The sequence below is a fragment of the Felis catus genome, chromosome D1 (genome assembly GCF_018350175.1).
Source record: "Felis catus isolate Fca126 chromosome D1, F.catus_Fca126_mat1.0, whole genome shotgun sequence".
Taxonomy (NCBI): domain Eukaryota; kingdom Metazoa; phylum Chordata; class Mammalia; order Carnivora; family Felidae; genus Felis; species Felis catus.
The window spans coordinates 4588418-4615511 of record NC_058377.1 but is presented as its reverse complement, the minus strand read 5'-3'; the positions used below and the strand labels follow the sequence as shown (position 1 = coordinate 4615511).

Here is a 27094-nt window from a genome sequence, read left to right as displayed (position 1 = left end):
TCACACATGCGCCCTGCCCCCTTCTATGTGGAAGGGTGTCTCCCGTGCACAGTGCTACCCCTTGGGGAGGGAGTAGTGATGCCACTATTAAATGTGATGTTTCATGAATGGTTCTTTTCACTTTCACAGCTGAAGAAACACGCATCTCTTAAGGTAAGGGTAGGGTTAACATTACCGTTAGGGGTTAGGGTAAGGATTAGGTCATGCTTGCTCCCCCCTCCGAACGGAGGGTTTCACGCATTACCCCTCCCCCCTCGGCATGGGAGGGTGTTCACCCATTCCCCTGTCCCCGCTTCAGCTCAGGCGGTGATGACCTATGCGCCCTGCCTCCTCAGCGTGGGAAAATATTGAGGCATGCATCCTGCCGGGGGAGGGTGTTCATGTATGCACCCCAAACCCTGGGCGCAGGAGGGTGTTCATGCATGCTCATGCCCCCCCCCCCCTTGGCGCAGAATGTGGTTCACGCTTGCGCCCCGCCCCCCTCTGTGTGGGAGGGGTGACCCATGGGCCCTACTCCCACTTCCCTAGGAGAGGGTGTTCAGCCATGTTACCTGCCCCTTCAAAGCGGGAGAATATTCAAGCATGTGCACCACCACCCCTAGGCGAGGGAGGGCATTCACGCATGCACCCCGCCCCAGGCGAAAGTGTGTTCACTAGTGCACACCCCACCTCGGCAAGAAAGATAGTTCACGCATGTGCCCCACGTCAGCGCAGGAGGGTGTTTACACATACAGCCCTCCCTTGGGGTGGAAGGAGGTCACCCGTGCAGAGTGCCACCCTTCGGCAAGGGAACAGTGATGCCACTATTAAATGTTGCATTTCATGAATGGTTCTTTTCACTTTCACAGTTGAAGAAGCAGGCATCTCTTAAGGTAAGGGTTAGGGTTAGCATTACCGTTAGCGGTTAGGGTCAGGTTTAGATCATGCTTGCACACCCCCTCGTCGCTGGAAGGTATTCATGCAATATCACCCTCCCTCAGCGAGCAGGAGAATAGTCACACATGCACCCTGTCTCCTTCGGTGCGGGAGGGCATTCACACATGTGCCCCAACCCCTTCGGCTGGGAAAGGCATTCAAGTATTTGCACAAACCACCCACGGCAAGGGAGCGAGTTGGCGCATGCGCCGTGTCCCCCTGGGCATGGGAGGTGGTTCACTCATGCACCCCACCCCCTCAGCGAGGGAGCATGTCATCCCTGAACAGAGCCACCTCTCGGTGAGGGAGTAGTGTTGCCACTATTAAATGTGACATTTCATCAATCGCTCTTTTCACTTTCACAGCTGAAGAATCACGCATCACTTAAGGTAAGGGGTAGGGTTAGCATTACCTTTAGGGGTTAGGGTGAGGGTTAGGCCATGCTTGCTCCCCCCCCCCCATCAGTGTGGTAGGGTTTCACGCATTACCCCCCCCCCCCCCCCGCACCGCTCCGCAGGGGAGGGCGTTGATCCATATTCCACTCCCCACCTTTGGCGAGGGAGGTCGTTTTGCCTTGTGCCCTGCCCTCCTCAGTAAGGGAGGGCGTTCGTGCATGTGCCCAGCCTCACTTAGTGCGGAAGGCGGTTCACGCATGCACACAACACACCCTTGATGAGGGAGGGCGTTCACGCATCTGACTTGTACCCTTGGGCAAGGGAGATGATTCAGGCATGCGCCCCGGCCTCTCTCTGGCACGGGTGGGTGTTGACCTATGTGCCTTACCCCCTCGGCGCTGGAGGGTGTTCATGCACGCTTCGCCCCCTAAGCAGGGGAGAATATTAACACATGGTGCCTGTCCCCCTTGGCTGAGCGGGGGTTCATGAATGGGCACCACACCTCCTTGGCAAGGGAGGGTGTTCTAGCATGCGTCCCACCCCACTTGGCTCAGGACGTGGTTCAGGCTTCCACCTCTCTCCCCCCCAACTCCCAGCCCTTCAAGCGTGAGAGGGTCACCCATGCACAACGCCACCCCTCAGGGAGGGAGTAGTGATGTCACTATTAAATGTGATGTTTCATGAAACATTCTTTTCACTTTCACAGCTGAAGAAACACGCATCTCTTCAGGTAAGAGTTAGGTCAAGCCACCTCCCTCTGGGCATGGGAGGTTTTCAAGCATTAGCCCGCCCCCCTTTGGTACAGGAGTGTTCACCCATGCACCCGGCACCACTTTGGCACATGAGGGTGTTGAGCTATATGCCTCGACCCTCACCGCAGGAAAGTATTCATGCATGTGCTCTGCCCACCCCCCCTCCAGGAGGGAAGGTATAGATGTATATGACCCACACCCCTCGGTGCCAGTGGGTGTTCACGCATGTGCACAGGCACCCTTCGTGGCAGGAGGGTGTTCACGAGTGCAAACAACCCCACTCAGCAGGGGAGACTGTTCATGCATCCACCACACCCTCCTAGGTGAGGGAGGCGGTCACGCATACAGACAGCTCCACCTGCTGGTGGGAGGATGTTCAAGCATGCGCACAACCCCCCTCCCTCCCCCAGCCAAGGAGGGTGTTTTTACACGAACACAGCGCCCCCTCCTGGCAGAAGTGTTCACGCATGCGCACAGCGCCCCCTTGTGATGGAAGTGTTTTCACATGTGCACACAGGCCCCCTCGTGGTGGAAGGGTGCTCATGAATGCGCAAAATCCACTTCACCGAGGGAGTGCTTCGTGCATACACCCCATCTGCCTAGGCGCGGAAGGTGTTCACGCATTCGGACAGCCTCCCTCGTGGCGGGAGGGTGTTCACACATGCACACAATCCCCCTCAGCGAAGGAGCGGGTTTGGGCATGCGCTTCATATGCCTAGGTGCGGGAGGCATTCACCCATCCAGACAGCCCCCCTTCCTGGCTAGAGGGTTTTCATGCATGTGCACAAACCCCGCTCGTCAGGTAGGGCGTGGGCTCATGCACACAACCCCCACCCCAGTCAGCCAGGGAGGAAGTTCGTGCATGTGCACAACTCCCCCTCGTAGTGGAAGGGTGTTCAAACATGCGCACAATTCCGTTGGGCGAGGTAGGGAATGTGCGCATGCGCACTACCACCCCCCCACCCCAGCCAGGGAGGAATTTTGTGTATGTGCACAGCGCCCCCTTGTGGAGGAAGGGTGTTCACACATGCGCACAGTGTCACCTCCTGGTGGAAGTGTATACGCAAATGCACAAATCCCCGTCAGCGAGGGCGTGCTTTCGTGCATACGCCCTACCCCCATAGGCGCGGGAGGTGTTCACGCACCCGGACAGCACCCCCTCTTGGCGGTCAGCCATTCACACATGCTGCTTGGAGAGGTATGGCATCTGCGCATGTGTGCACCCACCCCACCCTCAGCCATGAGGGCGTTCACGCATGTGCATAGTGGCCCCTCGTGGCGGAATGGACTTCACGCATGCGAACAGCGCCCCATGGTGGTGCAAGTGCCTTCACACACGCCCACAACCCTGCTCGGGGAAGTAGGGTATCTGCTCATGCGCACAACCCCCACTCAGCCTGAGGCGCATGTGGGCATGCGCCCCACTCCCCTTGGCGCCGGAGGGTTTTCATGAATGTGCACAGCGCCCCTGGTGGTGGGTGTTCATGCATGCGCATAGGCCCCCTCATGGTGGAACGGTGCTCACAAATGCGCAAAATTCACTTCAGCGAGGAGTGCGTTAGCGCATATGCCCCATCCGCCTAGGCGCAGGAGGTGTTCGTGAATCCGGACAGCCCCCCTCGTGGTGTGAGGGATTCACGCATGCGCACAATCCCCGCTCCGGGAGGTAAGGCTCCTGCGCATGCACACACCCCCACTCAGCCAGGGAGGGTGACTGCGCATGTGCCTGACATCCCCTAGCGGGATAGTGTTCACACATGCGCACAACCAGCCCTTAGCCAGGGAGGATGTTCGCACAAGTGCACACCACCTCCTCATGGCAGAACGGTTTTCATGAATGCGAAAAATCCCTTCAGCGAGACAGCCGGTTCGCACATATTCCATGCCTGCCTATGCGCAGTAGGTGTTCACCCATCTGGACAGCCCCCTCCTGGCAGGAGTGTGTTCAAGCATGCGCACAACCCCCCACTTGGAGAGGTAGGGCGTCTCCACATGTGTGCAACCCCACCTCAGACAGGGAGGGCATTTGCACATGCGCAAAGCGCCCCCTCGTGGCAGAATGGTGCTCACGCATGTGAAAGCACCTCATGGTGGCAGAAGTGTGTTCATACATGTACACAACCCCTCTAGGCGAAGTAGGGCATCTGTGCATGTGTACAGCCCCACCTCAGCCAAGGAGGGTGTTCGCACATGCCCAACGCCCCCCACTCGGGGCGGAAGGCTTTCTCGCATGTGCATAGCGCCCCCTGAGGGTGAAATAGAGTTCGCACATGCGCACAGCGCCCCCTCGTGTCAGACCTGTGTTCCCGCAGGCGCACAGCGCCCTCTCGTGGCGGAAGGCTTTCGCGCATGTGCATAGCGCCCCCTGATGGCAAAATAGTGTTCGCGCATGCGCACAGCGCCCCCTCGTGGCCAAATAGTGTTCGCCCATGTGCACAGTGCTCCCTCGTGGTGGAAGGTTCGCGCATGCGCAAAAAGATGCTGGGCGAGGTAGGCCGGCTGCACATGCGCACACCCCCCTCACAGAAGGGAGGCCGTTCGCGCATGCTCACAGAGTCCCTTCGTGGTGGAAGGGCGTTCGTGCCTACACACAGGGCATCCTTGTGTCGGATGGGTGTTCTCGCAAGCGCACAGCGTCCCCTCGTGCCTGAAGGCTTTTGTTCATGTGTATAGCACCCCCTCTTGTCGGAAGGGCTTCGTGCAGACAAACCACGCTGGGCGAGGTAGTCCATCTGTGAATGTGCACACCCAGCCTCAGACAGGGAGGATGTGTGCGCATGTGCACACCCCCTTCAGGCAGAGAGGCCGTTCGCGCATGCGCACAGCGCCCTTTTGTGGCGGAAGTGCATTCGCGTATGTACACAGCTCCCCCTCGTGGCGGAAGGGTGTTCACGCATGCGCACTTCCCCGCTTGGCAAGGTAGAGCGTTTGTGCATGCGTACAACCTCCCCTCAACCTCAGCCGGGAAGGTTGTTTGTGCATGCACCCCACACCCTTCGGCGCAGAAGGGAGTTCACACATGCCCGGAACAACCTCTGGGTGAAAGAGGATGTTTGGAAACGCGGCCCACACCATTTGGCCCAGGCAGTTTTAGGCTTCTGACTTGCCCCCCATTGGTGCGTGAGTGGCTCTCCCATGCAGAGCGCCACCGCTCGGGGAGGGAAAAGTGATGTCACTATGAAATGTGATTTTTCATGAAACGTTCTTTTTACTTTCACAGCTGAAGAAACACGAATCTTTTTTTTTTATTTTTTATATATGAAATTTATTGTCAAATTGGTTTCCATACAACACCCAGTGCTCATCCCAAAAGGTGCCCTCTTCAATACCCAACACGAATCTTTGAAGGTAAGGTTTACGGTTACATTACTGTCAGGGGTAGGGTAAGGGTTAGGTCAAGCCACCTGCCCCCTGGGCATGGGAGGTTTTCAAGCATTAGCGCTTCCCCCTTTGGTAAGGGAGTATGTTCAGTCATTCTCCTGATTCCACTTTGGCACAGGAGGATGTTGAACTATGCGCTTTGCCCCGTCACCGTGACAGATTATTCACACATATGCTCTGTCCCCTTGGGAGAGGGATGGTATGGAGCTATGTGTCCTGCACCCATCAGTGCGGAGGGTGTGGCGCACGTGCAGAGCTACCTGGTGTCTGTAGTGTGTTCACGAAAGCGCACAAATCCCAAAGCAAGGGAGAGTGTTCGCGCATATGCGCTGCGAGCCTGAGCTTGGAAGGTATTCACACATGCCCACAGTGCCCCCTCATGGCGGGAGGGTGTTCACATACACGCACAGCTGCCCTTTGTGGCGGAAGGGTGTTCTTCAATGTGCTCAATCCCCCTCAGCGGGGAAGCTGGTTCCCGCATACGCCCCGCCCCCCTAGGCGAGGGAGTCTTTCACTCATCTGGAGAGACACCCTCGTGGTGGGCGGGTGTTCACGCATTAGCACAGCGCCCCCTCGTGGCGGAAGGGTGTTCACACGTGTGCTCAACCCGCACCTGTCGAGGTAGGGAGTCTGCGCATGTGTACACCCACCCCCTTCAGCCAGGGAGGGTGTTCACGCATGCGGACAGCGCCCCTTCCTGGCGGAATGGTGTTCACACATATGCACACCCCGCTAGTTGAGGTAGGTCCTCTGCGTATGCACCTAACCCCCGTCAGCCAGGGAGGGTGTTCATGCATGCACAGAGAGCCCCTTCGTGGCGGCAGGGTGTTCACGCGTGCGTACAATCCACCCTCAGCAAGGGAGGCCGTTCGTGCATGCGCCCCACTCCTCTCAGTGCGGAAGGGTGTTTACGCAAGCGCAGAGCACCTCCTCCGCCACGGAGGACCTTTGCAAATGCGCCCCGCCCCACTTGGCTCAGGTGGTGGTTCAGGCTTTCACCTCGCCACCCGTTGGGGTGTGAGAGGGTCACCCTTGCACAGCGCCACACCTCTGGGTGGGAGTAGTGATGTCACTATGAAATGTGATGTTTCATGAATGTTCTTTTCACTTTCACAGCTGAAGAAACACCTGTCTCTTAAGGTAAGTGTTAGGGTTAGCATTACCATCATGCATAGGGTAAGGCCCAGGTCATGCTTCCTCCCCTGGGGCACGAAAGTTTTTCAGGCATTAGTGCACCCCCCCTTTTGCACAAGAGGGGGTTCATGCATGTGCCCCTCCTTGACGAAGGAGGTGTTCTCCATTGTGTCGTTGCCTTGGGGAGGGAGTGGTGTCACTCATGCACTCAGCCCCACCTCGACGGGGGAGGGGGTCACGCATGCACCCCCTCTGCCTCCCTTCATCAGGCGAGGTAGCGGTGATGTTTCTTTTAGGTCAGACTTTTTTTTCTGCGGTGTGTAGGTTGCTCAGTGGGTTAAGCGTCTCACTTTCGCTCAAGTCATGGTCTCATGGTTTGTGGGTTCCATCCCTGGGTCAGCCTCTGTGCTGACGGCTCTGAACCTGGAGCCTGCTTCAGATACTGCGTGTGTGCCTCTCTCTCTGCCCCTTCCCTACTTGTATTCTTTCTCTCTCCCTCTCTCTCAAAAAAAATGAAGCTAAAAGCATTTTAAAGCACCTCCATAGGTCTTCTTGTCTCTTATCCTATTCCTGCCTCTTCATGGGAAGGTCCATTTAACCAACTGGAAGAGACCGTAAAACCCTCGTGTGGCCGTTCATATGAGTCACTATTTAGGAAATAAGTGATTATGTTACCTTTGCACGATCAGGATACCACGGCAGTTTCGCAAATGTCCCTGGGCAGGCAGGGCCTCTGATACTAGAAATACTAGAGGCGATTTTATTGGTAAACAGGTGGGGTTTGTGTTCACTGAGTTCCTTTTACTTCTTTTCATCTTTCCTTGATTGCCTATCCGTGTTGGGTCAACAATTGGTTTGATAGTGACTTTACAGTTAGGTTGTTTTTATCTTATTGTTAACTATCCATAGTCATCTGCTCTGATAGAAGTTTATGCAAGGACAAATATTTCTTGTTGCACATACTAACATTATTGCTTCTATTGTGAAATTCACCTGGTCATAACTAAGGAGTTGGTTGTCTATTTCTGGTATTCAGATCTTAAGGTCATATACCAATGCCTGAGCCCTACTATGAATGTTCATCACCGCATTCCCTAACAGCCGCCTACAGTACACGAGTCATATTTTTCACCCTTCTAGGACAGCCTCGAGACACCTACATTGGCGATGCAGGGGTGTCACACTTGCACCCCCCATCGGTGTTGGAGGGGTGTCATGCTTGCACCCCTTCTGTGCCCCTTCATTGGCCATTTAGATATGTCACACCTGTGCCCCTTCTTCAGCCATGTAGGGGCATCACGCCTGTGCCCCTTCATGGGCCATATAGGGGCGAGCCGCCTGCTCCCCTTCATGGACTATGTAGGGGTGTGCCGCCAGCACCCATTCTTGGTCCATGCAGGGGTGAGCTGTCTGCGCCTCTTCATGAGCCATGTAGGGGTGTGCCGCCAGCACCCCTTTATGGGCCAAGTAGGTGTGAACCACCTGCACCCCCACATCGGTGTCCTGCACCCTTGCATTGGCGTTGTGGGGTATGCTGCCTGCAAACACGCATGGGCGTCTTGCAACCCTTCATTGGACATTTGCGGGTGTGCCGCTTGCCCCCCTTCATCAGCAACTTGCACCCCTTCATGGGTCCTGTAGGGTTGTTCTGCCAGCACCCCTTCACGGCCACTATAGTATTTGTACTTACTGTCTGTGGTTTCAGGGATCCACCTGGGGTCTCCAGACATATCCCCATGGATAATGGGGGGTTCTGTAGTCGTGTTCCTCTGTATCACATCTCCCCACACGACCCTCGTCTCTAGATAAATCTTATGGGATCAGGAACCACTTTTCTTTTCTTCTTCTTAGTGGAAACATCTTGCCTTTGCTTAGCATGGCCGCTTTGCTCTCTCCGCCGTCTCCTGGAGGCTCCCTTACCCTTGCAGCGCTCTTCACTCACTGCTTTGGGTGTGCGGTCTGTCTCCTGTCGCAGTGGTGCACAAATGGTAATTTGTACCTGGAGTGGCCTCAGGAAGCTGCCTCAAGATGGGACTCTGGGACTGGACTGCTCTTCTCTCTGGTGGACATACAGATAACTTCCTTGTGGGCAGAAGTGGATACTGGTCGTTGGAAGCAAGAGGTGATTTCACACTTGCTCATGTTACCCCAGTGCTGGTACAGAGTGATGGAGGACAGCATGCTGGAGGATTGCGGGTGGAGTCGTCACTGTGGCCATGGGGGGGGCGGCAGTTACAGAGATTGTTTGGGGTCAGTTTGGGGTATGTGAGGTATACACAGGAAATAGGAGAGATTGAAAGGAAGGGCCAAACATCAGAAAGTCTATCGCCTCATAAGGGGAGTATGAGGGGGCCTCATAAGGGGAGTATTGTGTTTTGTTGCCAAGAGAAGCAGCTCCCCCGGACCCCCGTTGGAGGGAAACAGTCTTACCCCACCCCCAGAACCCCTCGAGAAAAGGTTTCAATGGCTTCACCTAAGACAATACCGTCGTGACAGAGAGCAGTGATCTTCAGGCTCCATGTCTACCATCCGTGTTTACTTCCTGGAAGATAACGGGATGCCAGCGAACTCCAAATGGGGGTACGGGATCAGGTCCACACAGGATCAGGTGCTCATGCAGGGAGTGGCAGGGCATTACCACTTCGCACTGGTAGGAGACTGGGGATGGGAGTGGATTCAAAGAGTATTAAACCAAGGAGGGTGACATAGGATAGGCCAGACATGGTACAGGGTTCCTCCTGCAGGAAATGTGATTTAATGTGTTGCCTTGACAACTGGGAACGGTCGTAATAATGACTCAATGGCTGCCTTCAGTCAACTAGGTTGAAATGCCAGAGCTTCCCTGACTTTCTCAGGGAAGGAAGACTCCAAGGTCCGAGGGAGATGGGAATGGGGACTTGTTGTGTGCACACCTGCTCTTTTACCACAAACTTGGTGGCTTATGAGAACAAAATCGTGTTCTCTCACGGTTCTGGAGGCCAGGAACCCAAAATTCACTTAACTGGGCTGAGACTAAGGTGTCAGCAGGGCTGTACTCCCTCTGGAGACCCCAGGGCTCCAGGGGACAGTGTATCCCTTCCCTCTGGTAGCTCCCGGTGGCCACCAACCTCCCTTGGCTTGTGTCCACATCTACCCCAGTCTGTCTCCATGGACACAGTGCCTCCCCTTTTGTCAAATCTCCCTTTGCTTCTCTAAGGGTGCTCGTGATTCCATGTAGGGCTCACTCGGAAAACCCAGGACTCAAGATCCTTAACTAGATCCCATTGATGGGAGTTAGATCCCAGGTATCAGGACTTGATTTCTTTGAGGGCCATTGTCCAGCCTAGTACAACGTGTCCTTCCATAGGGAGACAGCCAAATCATGCTAGCCCCGTGCGGTGGGGTGCTCACCGGTGAGCAGTGCCAGGGCGTGCACTGCTGATAGACACTGCAGCAGGACTGAATCTCCAGGGAATTATGCCCAGAGGGGAGAAAGCAAATCCTGAAAGGGTCACACGCTTTTCGATTCCACTTGTGTAATACTCTTGAGGGGACAAAATCACAGAAATGGAGAGCAGATGAGGGATTGCCAGGCATCACGAAGATGACGGGGGCAAGAAGGAGGTGGGAATGTCTGCTCTAAGAGGACAACACGGGGGTCCCTGTGGAGGGCCCGATGCTCTGTTTCTCACATGCATCACTTTTGAAATCCCGGCCGTGAGCCCGTCCTACGGGCAGAGAGAACGTAGGGCATCTTCACGGTGTTTGCCAATCACACACAGTCCCAGCGACCTCACAGCCGCCCACCTTGCTACATCTGTCCCCACGGCCCTGGCTGGTGTCCCGTTGCCACAGTTGAGCCGTGTTCCTAAGGGAGGAAGCCATCTCGCTCACGCGGCTCCTGCACGGTTTCACTCTCTCCTGCACACCTGGGGGTTTCCTCGGGACGGCCATCCTGTGCACCTGCGGCTGTTTCTCCCGGCCCACGGGGGCAATCACTTCCCATCCACCACCACCTGTTTGTCTTCCTACGTCCTATGTTGCACGTGCCAGCACCTGCAGATCTTCCCTCTGTCAGCTGAGTCTGAGCCGGCTTCCTCTCCCACTCGGCTCTAGTTCTCATCTCATTAAGGAACCACACTCACCTCGCTGAAGCTCACGGTGAAGTCTCAACCCCCAGTTTGCGGACTACGTGGCACCATTTTACAGACACATGTAATTACTCCCTTTCTTTAAAAATTCCTTCCTAGGGGCGCCTGGGTGGCGCAGTCGGTTAAGCGTCCGACTTCAGCCAGGTCACGATCTCGCGGTCCGTGGGTTCGAGCCCCGTGTCAGGCTCTGGGCTGATGGCTCAGAGCCTGGAGCCTGTTTCCGATTCTGTGTCTCCCTCTCTCTCTGCCCCTCCCCCGTTCATGCTCTGTCTCTCTCTGTCCCAAAAATAAATAAACGTTGAAAAAAAAAATTTAAAAATTCCTTCCTTCCTCCTCCCACCGCCCGGGCCACTGCTCACCAGTGTCTGTGTTGGTCTGTCCTCATCTTCTTCCCACCTCCCATCAGCTTTCCGCCCGTCCTTACTCTGGGGCGATCGCAGCCAGCCTCAGGCTTCTATCTACAAGCAGCTGGGGCCTCCAAGTCTTTAAGCTCTGCCCCCAGCTCTTCCTGTCTCCAGACGCCTGACTCCGTCTGCGCACCACACAGGTGCTACCCTCCCCAGCCTCTGCTACCTCCCTGAAGGCTTCTCCTCTTCCCCTCCCCTTGTTTACTGGGCTGTGGCCACACCGGCCCCCTCCCTGCTCCCTGAGCATGTCAGGCACACGCTCCTGCTTCAGGCCTTTGCGCTGGCTTTGCCTCTGTCTGTCCGGAATGTTCTCCCATGTGCCCATATGACATACTCCCTCATTTCTGTCATATCTTTGCTCTGACGTCACCTGCTCAGTGGGGCCTCTGCTAGGTCTCTATCTAAAACAATAGTGCTCCTTCTCCAACCCAAACACCTGATCTCCCTTCCCCACATTCTTTTTCTTCCTGGCCGTGGGCATCATCTGTTTTTCTTACTTCCTTGCTGGATGTCGCCTACTGCAGTCCCTGCCAGAGTGTCAGCTCTATGGGGTCCAAATACCAATCTAGCTTTGTTTAGGGCTGTTTCCTTATGCCTCTACAACAGTGCCTAACTCCTACAGAGGCTCAGACACCATTCGCTGAGTAAGTGTTGGGATTTCGTATTAGTTTGCTGGGTCCGCCATCACAGAGTACCACAGACTGGGAGGCTTAAGCAAAAGAAATTGATTTATTTATTTTCTCACACTTTAGATCAAGGTGTGGGCAGGGTGGGTCTCCTCTCTCCGTGGCTGGTGGATGACCTCCTTCCCACTGTCTTGACGTAGTCTTCCTTCTGTGTATGTAGGTGTCCACTCTCTTCTTATGGGACACCAGTTATCAGATTAGGGTCCCTCCCCCCAAATGAGCTCACTCAACCTCCAGTTTACCTTTCAAGAGCTGGTATCCAAGTACAGTCACATGGGTAGTTAGGACTTCAAAGTATGGATTTTGGGGGAAAATCCATTCAATAACAGGTTTCTGTCTGTAGTACCTAGTCACTACTCACATGGGTTTTTTCTGTATGCCCTTGCCCCCATTATTTGCCCACACAGTGCTAATCCCAGTTTGCCCTTAGCCCAAGTTATAACTGTTTATTTATTTGTATAGGCTTGCATCTTCCCTCTACCTCTATACTCCAAGTTCCTGGCTGCCACTGGAATTACATGCTTAGGATGCACATCATAACTTCCAGGTGAGGTAAGTATGCTTTCTCTCGTTTCGAAAACCTACAATCTGTATGATTACTCTCATTTCGAAAATCTACAATCTGAGGCTCAAAAGAGAGAAGGTCATGTTTCTGAGATCACAGAACTAATAAGTGCTGTCATTTTGATAACTTCGTCCTCATGGGCTCCAAAGCTCACTTTCTTTCTTCTACCACACTGTCCCTAAGATGAATGGGGAAAAGCCATACTCAGCCTGACATTATAAGCAATGGTACCTGTAAAGCTGGTGTCACATTTCAGGAAATGGGATTACGTTTAGAATTTGAGTAATTATACCCACAGTTTGAATTTGAATGTCATATCCTTTTTTTTTTTTTTTTTTTTTTTTTTTTACTGCTGCAATTTCTGTTATCCTTAAGGATCATCTAAATGGATTTTTTCCTTTGCAAAATTTAGCCACTAAGAATACTAAGAAAGTTTGTTTCCTTTTTAAGAGGTTGGAATTATACAATGAATTCATAATGTCAAGGCAATAGCTGTTATTTTATCCTAAAATATAGAGGAAAAGGTCATTGCCTTTGTTTAAGACTTTACCATGTGTTCTTGATAACATGCCTGAGCTCTATTGGTGAAAAACCATCATAGACTTTGAAAATCAGTTACTTATAGTTAGGAGAATATTGTTCTCTCTTTGAGTGCAGCTGATTGTTTAAAACGGAAATTAGAATTTTTCTCCATAGATTTTATATTTTAGAATGAGCTGTGCTTTAAAAAGTGTGTTGTATTTGCATTCATGCAAGTTGTGCAGTCATTAAATTGACAGGAAAGTAGCTGTTAATAGTTGCCATTTGGACATGTAGGTGGAATTACTATAGGTCATGGTGTGAACACTTACACTTGCTGAGCTCTGGTTTCATTTGGCATTTCTAAACCATTTCCCTGAGCTTATGGGTGCCCTCAGCTCATGTAATTGTTGTTTTAAATTGACATCAGGGGTGTAGAGATGGTTCTTAAATTGTGTATGAGGAAACTATTGGTTCTCTGCTTCTATGTCTGTGTAGCTCCTAAAAACAGAAGTCTAGAGCATTTTATAGAAATAAATTTTGTTTAAAATAAATGTACCTTGTGAATGAGCTATAGGCTTACATAGTCATCAATACTTTTGCAGTCTGATATTAATTTGTGAATTTAAATAGGTCTAGGGGCATCTGGGTGGCTCAGTCCGTTAAGCGTCTGACTTTGGCTCTGGTCACGATCTCACTGCTTGTGAGTTCAAGCCCCATGTTGGCCTCTGTGCTGACAGCTGGGAGCCTGGGGCTAGCTTCAGATTTTTTGTCTCCCTCTCTGTGCCCCTCCCCCGCTCATGCTCTGTCTCTCTCTCTCTCTCTCTCAAATATATAAAACATAAAAAAAATAGTTCTAAAATAATTTTGTAGACAGTAACATACTTATAATGACTGGTGACTAAAACAAAGAAATAGCCTGAATCTCCAAGCATAAATTACTGTTCTTTCCCTTGGAACCCATCATATATCACATTGACCATTAAGCTGAATGAAAGCATTAATCTTCAAGTAACTTGGAAGAGATAAGCATACTATCTTAGCTAGTCAAGTTTGGTATATATCATTCTTGTAGACCTATTTTCTTTAATCAAACAATTAATGTGTGGTATCTTTTATTTGGGTATTCAGGATTAAGATAACAATCTTAATGGATGACAATCATGTTGGAGGAGAGTTTCTGGGGTTCCTTCCAAAAATGGTACATGATTTTGAGTCAAGGATACAGACTTACTGACTTTACTTTCACTGAAATGATGGTTCAGATATCAACAATGTTGTCTCTTGGAATTGTCTTTTGCAAAACTGATATCCTTTCAGTTTTCGGCATGATTAATTCACCAAAGAGGAAAAAAAATGTTTCTGTCTTTCTGAACCATAATCACGTTTGTATCTAGAGTTATCATTAAAAATAGTATTTCTAAAAACGGTTAATAAATAGATGTCAACATAAATTTGCTTGCGAAGTTATCAAATGGAAAACTGTTCCCAAGGCAGTTATTTTATGTTTTACAGGAAAATTAAACTTTTATGTCCTTAGTGCATTTATGTTATATCCTATTCACTTTCATGCTGTGTGTGTGTGTGTGTGTGTGTGTGTGTGTGCATGAGCATGTGTATGTGAGTAAGTGAAATGTGCAGTATTTGGTCATTCAAAAAGCTTCACTAATTTAGGCAAAGTCAGCCAGAAATAAATGCAATACATTATGTGCAAAATAATCATGCAGATTTTCCATCATGAGAAATAGTTGGTTTATCTCAAATGAATTTTCTTTGCTCTTTTCTTTTTAACAAGCCAAGTCATAGGAGAATATTTTCTTTCTGCTAACCTAGAGGCAGGGAAAGAGCAGATTTGGGTCAGAGCACACGGTCTATATTTATGAGAAACTAGGAAAATTAAGAAAGCCACTTAGTTACAAAGCTTAGTGGGGACTCATGACTGATTTGGAGTTTTCAACAATATTCTGTTGGGAAATCTTTTATTTACTGGGTTAGTTTTACAGAGCAAACTATATATTTTCTTGGTTGTGAGAAGGAGTTTTAGATACCACAAAGCCCATGTCTCCACTAAAAACTTTTAGCCCATCATGTTCTTACCGACCAGAATTTTCTCTCTAATCAGCCACGTTAAATTATGCCACTGCCCTGCTTGACAAACAGGATTAGCTTCCCTTTATCTTGTAGGTTGGAGTATAAAATCCTTACCAGAGTTTTTATACTGTTCACCAAACCCTCTGACTCTTCACTCTCTGCCTCTTCCTTCCCCACCTTTTCCAGCTGCTTGGTCTCATTGAAATCCCTAAGTGCTAATATTAAATGGGTAGTAGTGCCACCCTGCCATCCTACTGTATTTCTCTGCTCCACTCCCCTACGTGACTGCTCCATAGCTTTTCTTCACTCCTCAAGTCTCTAATACATCAGTCTTGATCCTTCAACTCAGCAGATTCCTTTGTTTCCTATTCCATTGAAAAAGCAGAATTAGTTAGCAGATATATCTTGCTGCTCCCAGAGAGGAATTGTCCATGCTCCTGCCTGAAGCCAGCTCCCCCAGCCTTATATTAGGTCCCATTAGATTCACTAGGTTCAGTTCCTTCCCCCTTCCTTAGGATGTTGGCGACTCTCACCTCCTTGGCATGTCAATTTCCCCCTCTTGACTGCATCATCCCCCAAAGCATATAAACATGTTATTGCTTTTCCCCTAAGAAAAATATACCTCTCTTGATCCCATTCCTCATTCTTAGATACCATTCCATGTTTCTGTTCCCTTTTCTGCCGAAACTGGGGATACATTTATTATTTCCAGTTTCTCTGATCCATGACCTCTAGAAGCTACTCAAAGCAGGCTTCCTTTTTTCAAGGTCACCAAAAACCTCCATATTGCTAAGTCTTTTGGGCAATACTAGACTTCATTCTTTATTCTTAGTCTTCATCTTACTTGACCAATCAATGATGTTTAGATCAATGCAAATGTTCACTGTTAGGGACTGAATGTTTATGTCCTACCCTAAATTTATATGTTAAAACTCTACTCCCCAATATGATGGTATTAGGAGGTGGGACATTCGGGAAGTAATTAGGATTAGATGTGGTCATGAGGATGATGTCCTGAGGGATGGGATTAGTGCCCTTGTAATGGGTCATGAAAGAGCCTGCCTCCTTTCTCTGCTTCTGCCACATGAGAATACAAAGAGAAATCTGCACCCCAGAAGAGAGCTCTCACCAGAACCTGACCATGATGCTCCTTGATCTTGGACTTCCAGACTCCAGAACTTTGAGAAATAAGTTTGTATTGTTTATAAGCCACTCATGTGTGGTATTCTGTTATATTAATCAGAACTAAGACACTCTCCTTGATACAGCTTATCACTTGACTTGTAATATATCACATCGATCAAGTCTCTTATTCCTCAGTGTTTTCTTTGCTGATTCCTGTTGTCTCCCCAAACCCTAAATATTGGAGGCTCCACGTCTCAGTCCTCACATCTCTTCTTTTGACTGTTATCACTCTCCTAAATACCTTTTCCCCTGATGATCCTCAAATTTAAATCACCAGCCCAGACCTCCCCCAGAACTCCTGTCTCCTATTTCCCTACTTGAAGCCCTCTGTTGTTTGTCTAACAAACATCTCAAACACATTATATTCAAAACCTGTATTGACCTCCTTGCTGTTTTTCAAATGCACCAAGTTTTTATCTCAGAAACTTTGCAAGATACTTGGAAAGTATTTCCTCAGCTATACACATGGATTGAAGCCTTCCCTCTTTCTGGTCCTAGAGCAAATGCTATCTTGTCAATAAGGCTTTCCCAACCACCCTAACTAAATTACACCTTCTTTCCTAACTTTGAATTATCATACCCATTTATTTTTTTCCAAAGTACTCATCCTGAACTCATATATTATATCCTTTTGCTTATGTTTTTGGTAAATTATCTGTTCCCCAATTCCTCCATTGAGTATTAGCTCCATGAGGGCAGAGATTGTGGTCTGTTTGTGAATGACTGTATCCCTGTTTTTTTTTTTAAACAGGGCTTCAATAAATACATGTTGGAAGTTCAAATACATTCATATCTTTATATTAACTCTTTCCTCTGAGATGTCTTGAATGTTGTTTTTCAGTTTTTTAATATTTTTTTGTAATACAGCATCCTATCAGGCAGTTTTCCCTCTCTTATGAAAACAGCTTCTAGTTGCTCTTACTAAAATAGTAATAATCACTAGCAGTTATATTATGCTGACTCTGATCTAAATGCTTTATCTATTTTGTAGGTACCATAACAACCCCATGAAGCAGGAGCTGTTGTAACATCTATTTTCCAAATGAGTTGACACAGGACATATAAATTTATACGGGTAATAAGTGGTGGAGCCAGGATGTTGTAAACTCAAGGAATATGGCTCTAAGGCTGTACTTTCAACCACTGTGTTGTGCTGCTTAGAGATAGAAGTTGTGTTAAGGAGGTCTGCAGAAAAGGTGAATAGAGACTTTCATTTGATTTATGGAAACCAGTTTCTCTTAGTGATGGCATCTGAGTGTTCTTGTAAATGATTCGATAAATTTGCATAAAGAAATCTGTGTATATTTCAGGAAGAAAGGTTGAATTATGATTTCATTTCTGGTGCATAATGGTATTGGAGAAGGTGACAACTCTTATTGTCATGGTGAGACATGGGATCAGAAATAGTTCTGAGTTGTGGCAAGAAGCAATGAGAGGGCTCTGTTCCTGTGATGTGGCACACCCTGGAACTAGTCCTGACGCAGCTAGCTAGCTCTCCTGTAAGCAACTGGGCTGGTGAACTGAAAACTGGTTCAGGGAAGCCTTGAAAACTGGGCCCATTAGAGCAAGACATCATCTCAACCGAACCCTATAGCTGTCCTCATAGGGCCTTTGGGAAAAGCTTCCTCTGCAGGAGCACAGCCCCCTACAGTCTTCTGTTCAGTTCTTGCCATTATTCCTAAAAAGGTTCCTCTCACAGCCTGAACTCCATAATCACTAACCCTTGAGGTGACAGGCAGTCTCTAAAAACCTGACTTGACCTCACCACTCTGGGGCTGCCTTATGCCTTACGAATATGCATAGGCGAGGGAATGACAGAGCACTGATCCTCAGAGTCCTGGCCCCTTCTCTGAGCATAATGCTGGGGAGTGTGGTCTTCCATCTTCAGAATCTTTAACAGCTGTGAATAGATGCTGCCATACTCCTTGAGTATGACTTCTGAGCCCCCAGTACCATGCTTCCAACATAGCCTGCTGATACCAGGTTTTAAATCTCCACTTAGCAAACTGGGTTAGGGCAAAACTGAAACCCACTGCTGTTTTGATGTATGAAAGAGAAGAGAATCTGAGAGATTCAGAATGAGTGAACTTTCTGTTACAGTACCTGATGGTTGGTAACTCCAAGCATAGCAGAGATAGCGTCCCATTAATTGCACTCAAACCTTAAAGAAAGATGACCAGGTGTACTTCCAAATCCATCACAAATGTTATCTTATTGACTTCCTTCAGGCTAAATGTTAAACCACTGTTTCAACATTTCCTTGCCTTGATCCTAATTTGTATGCTGTTAGCCATTAGTTGATATCTCTGTCTCTCCCCACTAGCCAGTAAATTCCTCAAGGGTAGCAACCATCTCTGGTTGATCTACTTACCCTTAGACTTAGTTGTGCCTGACATGGTAAGACTCTTGCTATATGCTTGATAATTGACTGGACAAATGAATGAGTCATGGGCGGACAAAGAATTTCTCTTTTCAGATTATGTTATTGCTACTGGTTATACATTTTGTTTTAACAAAAACTTTATCAAGAGACGGTGTCATATCAAAGAGATTTGTGGCAGGTATTTTGGGACAATTGTTCTTTACAAACATTATGCTTCAAAAGATGTTTCCTTTATACGAAGTTGGTATCTGACATACGTATGTTAAATCAACTGAATTGGATTCATGGAACAGGAGAAAGAGTCTCATTTTTGCCCCTGACCTTGAACAAGGAGGTTGACTTCTAAAGTCCCTTCTGGCTCCTTTGTTCTACAGCTTTGTGAATTTATATGTGGAAATAAACTATGCATTGTTTCCTAGTCAAATTAGTGAAAAGGCAGATAAAAACACCCAGCCCCCCCGCCCCCCCTTCAAAGCAGAGCCTGCTTCTCTGATAAGAAAAGAATGTAAGGAATTCTTTCTGTTTGGCCCCATTGGGTATGGATTATTTTGCAGTTGTGGCACTAATCTCAGAAAAAGCTATTGATTGAACATTTGAACATAATAGATATAAATAGAAACCCATATACTTTCTGTTGTTCAAATGGATGTAATTCTAACATCTTCAGAAAACCTGATAGATTTTTGGAAAAGTTCCATGAGACCAACAATGAAATCATAACATAATCTATTGTCTGGTTTGGAGGGCTTTATAGTTCCATTGCTAAGAGAATAAAATAATATCTTGGTAAATTGGCATCTGTGAGGATCACTAATTGTTAATTAACCTCTATACTGTTAAAATTTGCTGAAAATAACCATAATAGTATTGCTTTGATTGATAAGAAAAAATCTACCACATATGTCCAATAGGTACCACACATAACTTACTATCACAAAATCTTATATTGATTCATTTACTGATACTAATGACCACATAATGACATATGTGTATATTTTCTGCAACTCTGCTGTTAGGCTTGATCAGATTCAAGCCCAGAGACCTGTGGCCTGAAGCAAATTGGATGCTGCTAGTGCAGAGGGAAGAGGACAGGTGTGATGAAATCAGCAGGGCTTAGTCTCTTAATCAGATAAACCAGTGAATGTTTAGGTTATCTGTCACTTTGAAGTAATTTTCAAAGCAAAAATGTACTTTGCAATAATAAGATTTGGGGTTCAGAAAGTCATATATAATTGGGCCATTAGGTTTGCATCAGAGGAGAAAATCTCCAGTTGTGAGAATTGTCAGGAAAGAGGGGAAAACAAGCCCAGCCCCCCAGAGTAGAACCTGGGCCTCCCAACAATAAACCCGGGGTAGAGAAGCCAGCCATGGTCAAATGTCAGGACACATCTGGGAACATTGTAAAAGTTGCACCTGCTCAGGGACTTAGATCCTGTGGGGCTTGCTTAGCATGGGCTTTAGGAATCTGAGTTTTTAACAAGCACCCTACCAAATAGAAAATTCCTTAAAAGTGAGGAGTTATTCCCATGTAAAACATATCAGTCATTTGTGTAAAGAGTTATTTTTCCCAAGAGAATAAACAGATTTTTTTTTTTTTATTGTGTTCATTGCCTCAGACTTTAAGGGCATTACATGTGTAGGCATAGTGACCTCAGGACATGTTACAACCTCTTGTTTCCCTCTTGGTTTTTAAAAAAGTTATACCTTGTTTTCAGCTCAAATAGAATTTCTAAAGCATGCTTGAGAAGTTTGAGCCAAATTTCCTAGATCAATTTTTTTCCAGTTTGAATTTTTATTGGAGAAAAAGTTTATTTATTCACTTCCCATTTATAATCTAATTTTCCCCACTTATATATAATTATGTAAAGCTGTATTTTAGTCACAAAAGGTATAAAGATGAATAAAATAGTCCCTGTCCTCAAAGAGCTTATAATCTCTTAGTGGATGATAGGCATACAGGTAAATAAGGGTAATAAAATGTTATTAGTGTTATTATTAGAACATATGCTTAGTATGGTTGGAACAGAAGAACTGAGTCAACTCTCACTGCGTGGGAAAAGGGTCCCAGAAAGGCTGTATAAAGAAGTAAATGCTTGACCTGATTTTTCTTTCTGGCTTTATTGAGATATAACTGACAAATAACATTATGTAGGTTCAAAATGTACAATGTGATGATTTGGTACACATATGTATTGTGAAATAATTAACACAGTAAGGTTGGTCAACACATCCAACACCTCTCATTGTTACCTGTTTGTATGTGGGGTGGGGGGTGGTGGTAAAAATACTCTTTTAGCAACTCTCAAGTACACAGTACAGTACTGTTAACCATCCATGGTCACCATGCTGCACAATCCCCAGAACTTAGTCATCTTATAATTGAAGGTTTGTGCGCTTTGGCCAACATCTTCCCATCCCTAGCCTTTGACAATCACCAATTTACTCTTGGTTTCTTTGAGTGAATTTGACTTTTTTAGATTCATCAATAAGTAGTACTATACAAGATTTGTCTTTCTCTGTCTGACTTATTTCACTAAGCATAATGTTCTCAAGATCCATCCATGTTGTCACATATCACAGGATTTTCTTTGTTATGACTGAATAATATCTCATATATATCATATTCATGTGATATATCTATATGTATCCATATATATATTACATCTTTATCCTTTCATCTGTTGGTGGATACTTTGGTTGTTTCCATGTCTTGGCTATTTTGAATAATACTGCAATGAGCATGTAGGGGCAGATATCTCTTTGAGGTAGTGATTTTGTTGCCTTTGGTTGTACATCCAGAATGGGTTTGCTGGATCATATGGTAGTTCCATTTGTTTTTAAGTTTGTTGGTTTGTTTATGCCATCTCTACACCCAGTGTGAGACTCGAACTCATGACCCTGAGATCAAGAGTTCGATGCTCCACTGACCGAGTCAGCCAAGTACTCTGGTTGTTATATTTTCAATATTTGGTTGATCCTCCATACTGTTTGCCATAGTGGGCATATTAATTTATATTCTTACCAGCAGTACACAAAGGTTCCCTTTTCTGTACATTCTCACCAACACTTGTTATCACTTGTCTTTTTTTATGATAAGAATCCTAACAGGTATGAGGCAATATCTCATTCTGATTTTGATTTGCACTTTCCTGATGTTAGTAATATTGAGCGTCTTTCATGTACCTGTAGGCCATTGTGGGTGTTTGGAAAAATCTTTGGAAAAATGTCTATTTAAGTTCTTTTCCCATTTTTAAATTGGATTTTTTGTGGGTTCTGCTATTGAGTGATATGAATTCTTTATATATTTTGGACATTAACCCCTTATCAGATATATGATTTGCAAATATTTTCTCTCGTTCTGTAGGTTCACATTTGATTTTGTTGACAATTTCCTTTGCTGTGAAATGCTTCTTAATTTCATGTAGTTCCACTTGTTTATTTAATTTTTAATGCTTGTGCTTTTGGTATAATATCCAAAAATGTTGTCAAGACCAATGTTAAGGGGTTTTCCTGTTGGTTTTCTTCTAGGAGTTTTACAGTTTCATGTACAGCATTTAAGTCTTTGAGTTAATTTTTGTGACTAGTATAAAGTATGAATTCAATATCATTTTTCTGCATGTAGCTACTCAGTTTTTCCAGCACCAATTTAAGGAAAAGACTGTCTTTTACCCATTGTATATTCTCGCCTTCTTTGTTGTAAGTTAATTGACTACATATGCATGGATTTACTTTTGGGCTCTTTATTCTGTTGGCCTATGTGTCTTTTTCTATGCCAGTACCATAATGTTTTGATTGCTGTAACCTTGTGATATAATTTGAATCAGGAAGTATGATTCCTCTAGCTTTATATACTTCCTCAGATTGCTTTGGCTGTTTGGAATCTTTTGTGGTTCCATACAAGTTTTAGTGTTGTTTTTTTCCTACTTCTGTGAAAATGCCATTGGAATCTTGATAGAGATTGCATTGGCCTATAGATAGCTTTAGGTAATATGGGAGTTTCAATGGTATTAATTCTTCTGATCCATGAACATAGGATATCTTTCATTTGTTTCTGCTTTCTTCAATTTTTCATCAAAGTTTTATAATTTTCCATGTACAGCCCACTGTCTCCAGAAATGCGGGTGCTAATGGGTCCTATAGAATATGTAGATCTTTCAAATGCCCCCAGTTATTCGTGTTATGGCCTCTGTGGCCTATAGAGGAAATGGGGGAAATTCGCTCTCATGCCTAATATACAGACAGGTATTGTTGGGGACACACAGAGGAACTCAAGTTGCTATTTAACCCATTAGTGATGCCATCTGGATGGAAACAGGAACAAGCTAAGCAGTCTCTGGGCTGAACTCAGAGCAGTTTCACTGGTGATCACTCATGAGCTCTAGCCATTAACCCTTTGAACCGACAGGTGGGTTGTTCTAAAGAGATTAACCTAGAATTTAGGCACTGGGATGCCAAAGGGCAGATGGTCATAATTAAGCCCTGTGGTATCAGCTTATGTGGAATGACAATTGGGCTCACCTGCAAGAGCCTGAGGTGATCCTCACTGTTTTCCATGTCCTGGCTCATAAACCACTGGTTTGTAGAAAGGAAAAATGGAATATTAAAGCAGCAGATTAAATTATTAACAGGGAAAACCACCTTGGCCATGTGTACTAATGTGCTGTCACAGGCTTTAATGCGTATGAATGATCAAGCAGTAGGGTCTGTGGTCCCCAGTGCCAGACTGGGGACCCCTGCTAAGGCACCCAATGCTATAAAGGTATAGAATTATAGGGAGATCCATATGGCCCCAACTCTCACTGTGGATGAATGTGCTATGCTGCTGAGAACACCAAAAGATGTTGTCTACTGGAATTTGCCATGGGATATCTCATAGGATAGGTGAGTTACTTTGTACCCCTGGGTGAGGGGGATCTACTCAGTTTCTACTGGGATCCTGTTCTGCTGAAAGCCAGACCTGTTGAAATGCACTATACCTGGAATGGAGCGCACCCCTTTGAAAGAGGGGAGAACATGGGGGTCCTGGTCTGGCATATTCTGCCCCATTCTATCTCCTCATGCCTGACAGTGCTGCTTTCCCCTGCCAGCATGTATGGCATGCACAACCAGGTGAAGTTCCTAAAGTTGCTGGTCTACCTCTCAAGGCCATAAGGCATTGACACCCCACTGGCAATCAGGAGGCCGATCCCTGGCCTGGGTATAAGCCCTAACAACTGACTCTGCAGTAGATACAGCAGATTAAGTGCAGCTACTGTAGATCCTTGGAATGGATGGAATGGCATATTGCCAGGATTTTCCCTTAAGATACAGTGACATGGTAAATATAGTAACAACATGTCTTTTATATGTTTATATCTTCTTTCTTTCTTTCTTTGTTTCTTTCTTTCTTTCTTTGTTTTATTTTTTGGTGGAGTCTTTTGGGTTTTCTGTATATAATAAGATCATGTTATTTGCAAATGGGTGATTTTACTTCTTCCTTCCTGATTTGGAAGCTTTTTATTCCTTTTTCTTTCCTGATTGCTCTAGTAGGACTTCCAATACTATGTTGAATAGATGTGGTGAGAGTGGACACCGTCGTCTTGTTCCTGATCTTACAGCAAAAGCTTTCAGCTTTGACTACTGAAAGTGATACTGTCTGTGGGCTTGTCATATATGGCCATTATTATGTTGGAGTAAATTCCTTTTATACCAAATTTATTGAGAGTTTTGAATTTTAAGTTATTTTGTATCTATTGAGATAGTTATAAAATTTTTATCTTTCATTCTGTTATGATGTATCACATTTATTGATTTGTGAATGTTGAACCATCTTTGCAACACTGGAAAAGATTCCCCATTTAATCATGGTTTATGATCCTTTTAATGTGTTGTTAAATTCAGTTTATATATATTTTTTTTAATTTTTATTTTTTTAATTTAGAGAAAGAGGGAGCATGAGCAGGGGAGGGGCAAAGGGAGAGAGAATCTCCGGCAGGCTCCATACTCAGCATGGAGCCCGATGTGGGGCTTGGTCCCATGACCCTAGAATCAGGACCTGAGTCAAAATCAAGAGTCCGATGCTCAATTGACTGAGCCACCCAGGTGCCCCAGTTCATATTTCAGTTAGAATTTTTGCATCTTTGTTCACTAAAGATGTTAGCCTATACTTTTCTTTTCTTGCAGAGGTCTTATTTGTTTTTGGTATAAGGGTAATGCTGGCTTTATAAAATGAGTTTGAGTGTGTCCTCTCCTTTTCTCTCTTTCCTTTTTTTTTTTTTTTTTTTTTTTTTTTTTTTTTTTTTTGGAGAGGTCAAGAAGGATTGATACTAATTCTTCTTTAAATGTTTGGTAGAATTAACCAGTGAAGCCATCTGGTCCTGGGCTTTTCTTTGTTGGGAGGTTTTTGATTAGTGATTCGATCTCCTTACTCATTATTGACCTGCTCAGATTTTCAATTTTCCATGGAACATTCACTGTCTGTGTTGGTTGTAGGTGGATTAGGTGGAAGAATAATAGTTTCTAAGGTTCACAGGTTGGCCGCAAGGAGGGCCACAAGGATGTGAGTGTGGGTAGGGGTGTTCAGCAATAATTTATTGGGTAAGTGATTTGAATTTTATTCTATACATTATTAGAAGCCGTTGGGAAGGATTTTAAGCAGTGAATGACTTTGATGTTTAATAAACAGTGTATTATTACTTAAACACCCCCCCTTCAAAATTTGCTTGAGTCCCCTATGAGACAAAAAGGGAGATTTAACGGAACTGTTCAATCAGATACTTCCTCCTTCTGATGTGTTTGTTTATTATCAGCAGCTAAGTAAATTTAAAAATAGCAGATATCTTAAAAAAGAGGATGGGCTTATTTATTGACACATTCACTCTCTTATTGTCAGATTTTATGGAAGGGACCGAGTTACCTGTTTATTGTTTTCCCTAAATTTGAGATTGAATGTTCCTTGGACACCTCTGTGGCTCAATAAAAACCTTTGGAAGTATTTACAGAGCTCTTAAATCTTATCAAGGCTGCCTTGAGAGATGAAAAAAGTTCAAAAAAAAATGTATGAAAATGAAAAGCTGTCTGCCTGCCCAAAGAATAATTCTAATCCAAACAATGCATCCAGTTCAGCTTTATGGAGCCACAAAGAACATATAACGACATTGGTTATACATTAATGCACAAACTTCAGGACTTATGTTTGTTTAATCTATCTAATTAATTAATTGAGTGATTGATTTTTGTTTTGAGCATTGAAAACACAATATGAACTATAAAGACCCTATAAAATTAGATACAGCCAAGTGTATTGTTGTTTTATCTGATTTGTATTATACTCACTTACTTGGTTTATTTTTGTACAACATTTAATTTTTTTTTTAATTTTGAGAGAGAGTGTGTGCATTACTGGGGGTAGGACAGAGGGAGAGGGAGATAGAATCTTAAGCAGGTCTGCACTCACTGTGGTCCCAATGTGGGGCTTGATCCCATGACTCTGGGATCATGACCTGAGTCAAAATCAAGAGCTGGACACTCAACCGACTGAGCCACCCAAGTGCCCCTATGTACAACATTTTTGTAAAGCTAGTCCAGTATTCATTAGCTCTATTTACAATTACTCTATGAGAAATGATTCAACAGTCATTTCTCCTGTGATGGATTCAGTGCTTAAAATACCAAGCATAGATGAAACTGTTTAACAAAGTGTATGCTTCAAAGAGAAATTCTGTATATGCAAAGCCTGAGGGTGTAAAGTTAAAGGTAAACCTGAGATAAGTCTAGGTGCTGGCTCCTAGACTAAGTCCTATGCCACGAAGACATACTGAGAGCATTCCTGGGGCTGAGGCTTGGGTCCCTTCTGCAGCTGCAGAGAGGAGGATTTGAGAAGTAAAAGTACAGTCTGATGTTAGGGTGGTAGGAAGAGAAATAGACAACACTGAATAAATGGAGTATGTATTTGGTGATGCAGAGATGCCCCAGGCATGGTCAGCAACTCTTGGGCTGGTGGCTGTGCTCTTCAACCTATTATCTAATAGAATATAAAGCCCTGCTCAAATAGTTGACTAATGATTAAATGAGTAAGCCACCTGAAATGGAGGAACAAGTACAAACGAACGACTTGTAAATTCTAGTTTATTTGCTTAATGACCGTTGACACTTTAGGTGAGATAGTAGCAAAATCAGGAGGCTCAAAATCTGACCTGTGCACTCTAAGCAAACTACAAATATGAGAATTAGAAGTTTTATATGTTTTTGAGTAAACATCTGAATGTTTGCTTTGAAAACATAGGAGAAATATGCTTTAGGTAAGCTTTCTATGCTTGTTCCATTAAACAGAATGCTTTGTATATATGTGAAAGAGATGATTCAAAAGTTACATGTTTTGCATATAATGTTGGATTTGTTGGTATGTAGAAACTATCCTGTGCCTCCCTAATATTCACCAAAGATAAATGGGTGAAAACTCCATGAGTTTGGCAGTCATATTAATTAAGATTCTTTCATTTCTAAGTGTTAGAAACCTAACTCTGTCTAGATAATGCAGAGAGGAAAAAATTAGCTCATGTATCTGAGAAGG

General features: G+C 45.6%; 1 long non-coding RNA gene across 2 annotated transcripts in view; it reads left to right on the top strand.

Moving 5' to 3' along the window:
* The first annotated feature begins 6094 nt into the window (after positions 1-6094).
* The window catches only part of LOC111559196, a 192451-nt gene continuing 171451 nt past the window's right edge, over positions 6095-27094 (top strand). Inside the window, exons 1-2 of one of the 2 annotated variants that reach the window (XR_006585873.1) lie at positions 6095-6583; positions 12263-12352. This is a non-coding gene — a long non-coding RNA (uncharacterized LOC111559196). Of the gene's footprint in view, positions 6584-7028; positions 10772-12262; positions 12353-27094 lie in introns of those variants that run through there. The other variant, XR_006585872.1, reaches the window with a different exon arrangement.